General features: G+C 42.0%; 1 pseudogene; it reads right to left on the reverse strand.

Moving 5' to 3' along the window:
• Window positions 1-5,244: 5,244 nt before the first annotated feature.
• On the reverse strand, window positions 5,245-5,819 carry LOC109453448 (rRNA-processing protein FCF1 homolog pseudogene; annotated as a pseudogene).
• Between the last annotated feature and the right edge of the window lie 570 nt (window positions 5,820-6,389).

A 6,389-nucleotide genomic window follows, 5' to 3' on the forward strand; every position in this document is an offset into this window, starting at 1 on the left:
CCTTCAAGATATTATCAGTGAGACCATCCATGATTACCCTAAACAAAATAACACCCTACTCCTGTTACTCTCTATACCTTTATCCATTTTTAGTTTTCTTTATAGCTCTTATAGTAAGATCTATTATACACTTATTTATTTATTGTCCATCTGTGCCCCACTAGATTATAAGCTTAATAAGAGCAGGGGCATTTTCTGTTTCTATCACCAGTGCCTAGAACAGGGGTTGGCATATAGTAGGTTCTCAATAAATATTTGTTAAGTGAATGAATGCATAAGGTATCCTAAACCAATAGTCTCTTCAGGAAATCAGATGTGACTAGATAATTTAGTAATCACTAAATTCCCAATCTTCTCCCTGTATCAGCACTTACACATCTCACAACCCCCTCCATGCATAATTTGATGGAAAATTACAAAAAATAGCCACACAATTTCTTTCTCTCCTTGTATTCATGGCCTTGCAATGTGACTTTGTAGCTTCTTTCACAAAGTGGGCCTTTTAACTCTTGGGCTAGACTTGTGACTTGCTTTAGCCAATGGACACTAGCAGACATGAAACACTCACAGACTTGAAAAATGCTCGCACAATGAAGCTCCGCTGCTCCTCAAACTCTGAACACTCACGTGAGCAAGATATGGCTAGTCTGCAGCATAGTAAGAGGTACGTGGTTCAGTTGCTCCGATGCCCCAGCTGGCAGTAAGCCCAACACTTAGAAGCAGAGTCGCTGGCTTCAGACACACAAGTGTTGCCAGCTGAGATCAGCTGAGACTGCACCAGAAGAATTGCCCAGCTGAACCAGTCCACATTGCTGATCTGCAGTATCATGACCTAAATGGCTATTGTTTTAAGCCAACAAGTTTGGAGTGGCTTATTCATGGCCAAAGATAACTGGTACCTACTTAAGAAAAGAGAAAGCAGGAGTTAAATAGTGAGACAAAGTGCTCATAGTTGGCTTTAGCAGATGCTGGTGTAAAATTTCATAGTTCCAACAGCTAGGTCAAGCCCAAGAGGTAATGTTAGCACTGCTGAGCCATGGAGCAGATATTCTTGGCTTTGAATGAGGCTTTTTCAATGCAGAGAATTGGTGCCTTTTAATTCCCCTGGTGCGCTCTCTCTGTTGGAAATAGAAAGGCATGTCAGCAAAGCAGGTGTGTTTTTATGGCTTCAGGACCTAAGCATGGCAGGTCATATTAACAAGAGAATTGTATAATTTTTTCTAGTAAGTTAGGGATAAAGATTATGCAGTTCCATTCTTTTGAGAAGTTAGAGTAGGGATTAAGTGCATCAGCTAGCAGGGCGTCTATTTTCCCTGGAGTTGATTATCTCAGGAGTTATCCTGGCACAAATGAAAGAGAAGCCCTGAGAGATGAAAGATTGAAAATCAAAGGTTGGTGCAGCACCAAGTTGTGGGTCATTTGTGTAATCCAACAAAGTAAGACATGTGATCCGATCTCACTGCCATTAAAAATTTTGTGACCCTGACTGAGCATTTTCATATTTAGGAACTTCAGATTGTTTATCATAAAACATGACTATCTGGTTACCTGCCACAGTTTCTGCATGGATGTTCTAGAACATGTCATCAGGCTGGGATGTGTTGAGAGAGCTACTACGTGAGGGGTACTAGGTGGGAGCCATTTGGAGTCTGTGCTGGTCCATGCACGTGTTTGGGCTGGGTTGGGAGCTGTCTCTTGTTCAGAACCCAGTTGGTGCATCTGGGGGAGGTACAGATATTTATGGCACTGAGCGGGGCCAGACTGTAGGATCTGTCAACGATTAAACTGTGTAATATGTTGAAGGCGATTACATACCTTTGAAATATGGGGCTGTGGGCTTGTAACAGAATTGATGAAACTTCCTTAACATGTTTCCTAGATGCATAAATCCTCTGCGTCATACCATGAGCATACTTACACACAAAAAGAAAAGCTGTGCCATCAGTCTCAGTAAAACATCTGAACTGAGCTGATAGACGACCTAGCTGCACAGCAATTGAGGGATGATCTGTGAAGGAAAACCAAAGATAGTGATTTGCAGAAAGTCAGTGCACAGTGAGATCAGTGAGCTGTAAAGATGTACCGACTCGTTCACCGAAACCTTCATTCCTTGGGCGCCTTCATTGGAGAAGTCACCGTTTTTATAAGTTCTCAATAATCCCAGAAGTTTCTTTAGGAGGTAGTAAGGAATGTTTCTGGGCTCTGGGAGACATGTTAACTTTTTCACTCAACAACTATTTATTGAAAGTTTATTATGTGCCGGACACTGTTCAAAGCATTTAAAGTACGCGAGGGAATAAAACTCACAAAGATGCCTGTCCTGGGGGTACGGTGTGTGTGGAAACTGACACTAAGTAATAAACATACTAAAGTAAGGAAATATATCGTAGTGAAGATACTTGCATTCGGATATGATGGAGGAGCAGCAGACCCCCTGTCTGTGAAGCAGAAGGGCCTTGTCCACTAGTCGTGCTCAGAGGATGCGGAGCGGGTGGCTGCTGGTTCACAGCGCCCTCAGGGACAATGTTTTGGTGTGTCATGAAATCAGTCTGACCACCACCATTCTGAATGCCAGGTCTCCCTGGTGGAAAGTTAAGTTTGTTAGAACTCTGCATCATGACTGGTTGTCTGCCAGCAGGAACTGAACGAATGCCTCTCTGTCCCTGTGTACTATGGTAGGAGTCACTGGGGACGTGTTAAGAGGTGATGGAGGATGGCCCTCCTGCCAGGCTCCAGGTGGAACAGGAGAGATTCAGGAGAGTGCATGTTACATGTTTCCGGACTAACACTTTGTTTGAGAATTTGGTTTCCACGAGGGGGGAGGTGGAGTTTTACCTATTGGAGGAGGAGTCTGGCCTCTTGGAGGTGGCAGAGGAGTAACATTCCTTAAAAAGTATATTAAATATATTTACTTTGTCCAAAGGAGACATGTGCTATGGACAAAATGGCAAAAGTAGGGCTAAGAGGTAACAGGAGTGCTGGGGTGGGGTGGGGGGCAGGTGCAGTATTAAAAAGGTGGTCAGGGTGGACCTCATTGAAATAGTGAGATCTGAATAAGGAACTGAAGGAGGTAAGGCCCACGTGTCACCATGGAGACATGGCAGGCACTCTTGTTCATCTCTGTAGCTCTTCTCTCAAGAATCTAGTCAAATATTTTATATTTTGCAGAGGCTTAATAAATCTTTCTTGGTATAAATTAAATTAAAGCTGACCATCCACACATTTCTTCAGCATGGGGTAGAGTGGTTTTTCCCAGAAAAAGAGATAGATATTTCCATCCTCAATACATATGTGTCCATTTTCTTTCTTCACGCCTTCTCTCTCTCCTCTAGCTCTTCAACACATTGCGTTTGGGAGTCTGTCCTGATCACTGCAGTGCAATGTCACCATTTTTGCCTTGGCCAGGCTCTGGCTATGGATGAAATACTAGGGTTGCTGCGATTTTTCTAGGCAGCAGCCACAGTCTAGCTTTTGGGGCTGTTGGAATGTATACAGATCCTTCCCCATAGCAGTGGCCCACACGTCCAAAGCACCACCGGCACTGTGAGGACACATTCTCTACTCTCTCCTCCTGCCCTAAAGTCCCTGACAGAGAGCAAGAAGAAACTCACTCTCCTCAACTGTCAGAAGGGTAAGATGTTCAACTTCCTGTATGCAAAGGGAAAATGGAATTGACTGACAGACTAGAGAGAGCTGCTACTCATGTACCCACCAGAAGATATTATATGGCTTTAAGCAGTGTGTAGGAGCATGAGAAGGTAATAAACTGTGTATATGAGCTCGGTTCTCAGGGGAGGGAGAGTTGCTGCAACACCAACACTCGAATCGTTTGTTTCTTTTTTCAGGCCCCCTGTGCATGCTATGCTTAATAAAAGTAACAAAGAGGTGGCTTTATAAAGAAGAAAGAGGTCTATCAAGGAAAAAAGTCTCTTTATTTGCTCTCCTGTCATGGTATTCTTCCCATTCCACTGGCTTTTCAACACAGAAGAGGTGACTGGCTGAATGGCAGTCATAGAACAGAAGAGCAAATGAGGGTCAGATGGATTATTAAGTGAACTTGCAGTTGCTATGATAGCTTCTTGTCTTAGTTTTTTGATGGAAACCCACCATCTACCTCTCAAGAGATTGATAGCTAATTCTCAAGAAGCAAAGCTGTTTCTTGGTCTTGGAGTGCTATCTTGTGTGGCAGCAAACTGGGTCACAATCTTAGGTTCTACGTGTTGTACTGGGTCACCTTAGACAGGTAGTGTACAGTTTATTTGTATCCTCTATCACTTTGAGTATACAACTGGGTACATTGTAGCTTCCAAAAATTATTTATAAATTAATTAGTCTTCCCTATGCCTTTCATGTCTCAGTTTCCTCACTTGTAAAATAGTATGACACACTAAAATGATCCTTTCTATCTTCCTCCAAAATTCCCCCAACTATACAAGAAAATACTTCATCAGCGTGTTATTCACTAGAATGAAATTTAGTTCTCGGAGCTTATTAACTCCTCGAGGTAGTGTCTTTGTACATAAACGCAGAGAGCATTACCTTGCCTTTCCTGGAAACGTCTAGGTATTAGCAAGTCCTGGGAAGCGACCTGACCGGACAAGATAATCATGTGACTATTGCATAGTCAGCAATAATAACCAACACATAATGTTGAGCACAATGTATCAGGTCCTGTTCTAGGTGCCTCTGTGTATTAATTCATTTCATCCTCACAACATGAGGTGGGTAAGTACTACTGTTATCCCCATCTTATAGATGGGAAAACTGAGCTGCAGAGACGTTAAATCACTAAGTTTCTTAAGGCTTACAGCTAACAAATAGCAGAAAGCAGTCGGCCCCAGAAACTTCTCTTGTAGCCACTAGACTATAATGGTTCTTCAGCAGCAGTTAATAAACTATGAAACTTTTACAGGAATCTTGAGTAAGCTTTGATGGGAAAGGACATGTTATAATTGCTTCCAGGTGACTATCCTTATTTAGAGTTTGTCACCTTTCTCTTTTACTGCTCATTTTTTTTTTTTTTTTGAGCAGTCATTGGATTTATAAAAAGATGCAACAAATTTTAAAATGATACAAAAATATCATTTTCAAAACAACATCAAAAAGTGAGTGTCTTTAATCATACTCAGCTCATAACAGAGCAAATGGGTGAGTGGAATAATAATTCATGCTGTAGCACGTTTCATGAACTGGCAACAGAGAGAGTTGGTTGAAGGAAAGCAGAGGAATTTTGTCTTTTAAGAATTAGAATCCAGGGGCTCCATAATCATCTCGCATCCACGCAATGTTGTACCTATGGTTAGAAATGTGTATGATGGGAACTCCAGGCATCTTCCTGATTCTTCGTTTAAGGTCCTGGTCAACCGTGGCCAGTGTTAACACATGTGCTGAGTTACTCTGTCCTAAGCAGTCATCTGCAGAGGGTCCTTGGATGTGCATGGCAGTCGTTCAGATCTCAGATCCTTTGCAATCCTTAGAGCCACTTGATACTTTTGCCCCAATTTTAGCCATTACACAGTCAGTTGTACAAGACATATTCTTGGCATATAGACAGTCCATCACTGACTGCATTAAGTCTCGTTTGGCTTTAATGGAAAAGTTGATAAAGCTCGTATCAACCAGGATGTGGTAAGGTGGGCCAGCTGTATGTTATACTTGAGGAATAAGCAGGGAGGGTGTTGGGGGACTTCTCTTTCCTTGAGTGCACTGGGATCTTTCTTTTTAGGTTTTAATCTATCCTTTTCTTTAAGCCTCTAATCTCTGAGACTAAGTGTTCACTTCACGGTCACATACTTCCTTGTTTTCTTTTGCTTCCCCATGTTCACGCTGCACTCTTGTTTCTTCCGGAATCCTGCTCATTTTTATTTTTTAAATTAAATGTAAGAAGAACCCATAAATTACTGAGGTAATTATTCATTTTGACAGACAATATAAATAGCTATAGAAATCCCTTCCCATTTATTATTCAGCTAACTAACACAGGCCACTGTATTTACCGTGGACAATGGAAATTATATGAAAACCACAATTTCTTCCCTCCCAGAGGTGTTCCATCTGTTGGAGATACAAGAATATACACATGAATCCTTAAAGGATATGGTGAAGCCGTATGTGGTAGGTGTACAAGGAGATGGCACAGATACTCTGCGTAACGGAACTTGAGCTTATAATGGAGCTGAAGGGATAAGGAAAATGCCATGGAGGAGGGGAAGCTTGACTCCCTACCTCATGGAATAGGTGGGATTTTGATGGCAGCAGAGAAGTGACCATGCAGTTCTGGCCTGGTGTGTGTTAGTGAGGCAGTATATAGCTTAGGGACTACAAGAGAAATTTCTGGAGCTAGATTGCTTGGGTTCCAATCCTGGTTCTACTACTTACTAACTTTAAGT

The sequence above is a fragment of the Rhinolophus sinicus genome, chromosome 16, assembly GCF_057876585.1.
Source record: "Rhinolophus sinicus isolate RSI-liver-muscle chromosome 16, RSI-T2T, whole genome shotgun sequence".
NCBI lineage: Eukaryota > Metazoa > Chordata > Mammalia > Chiroptera > Rhinolophidae > Rhinolophus > Rhinolophus sinicus.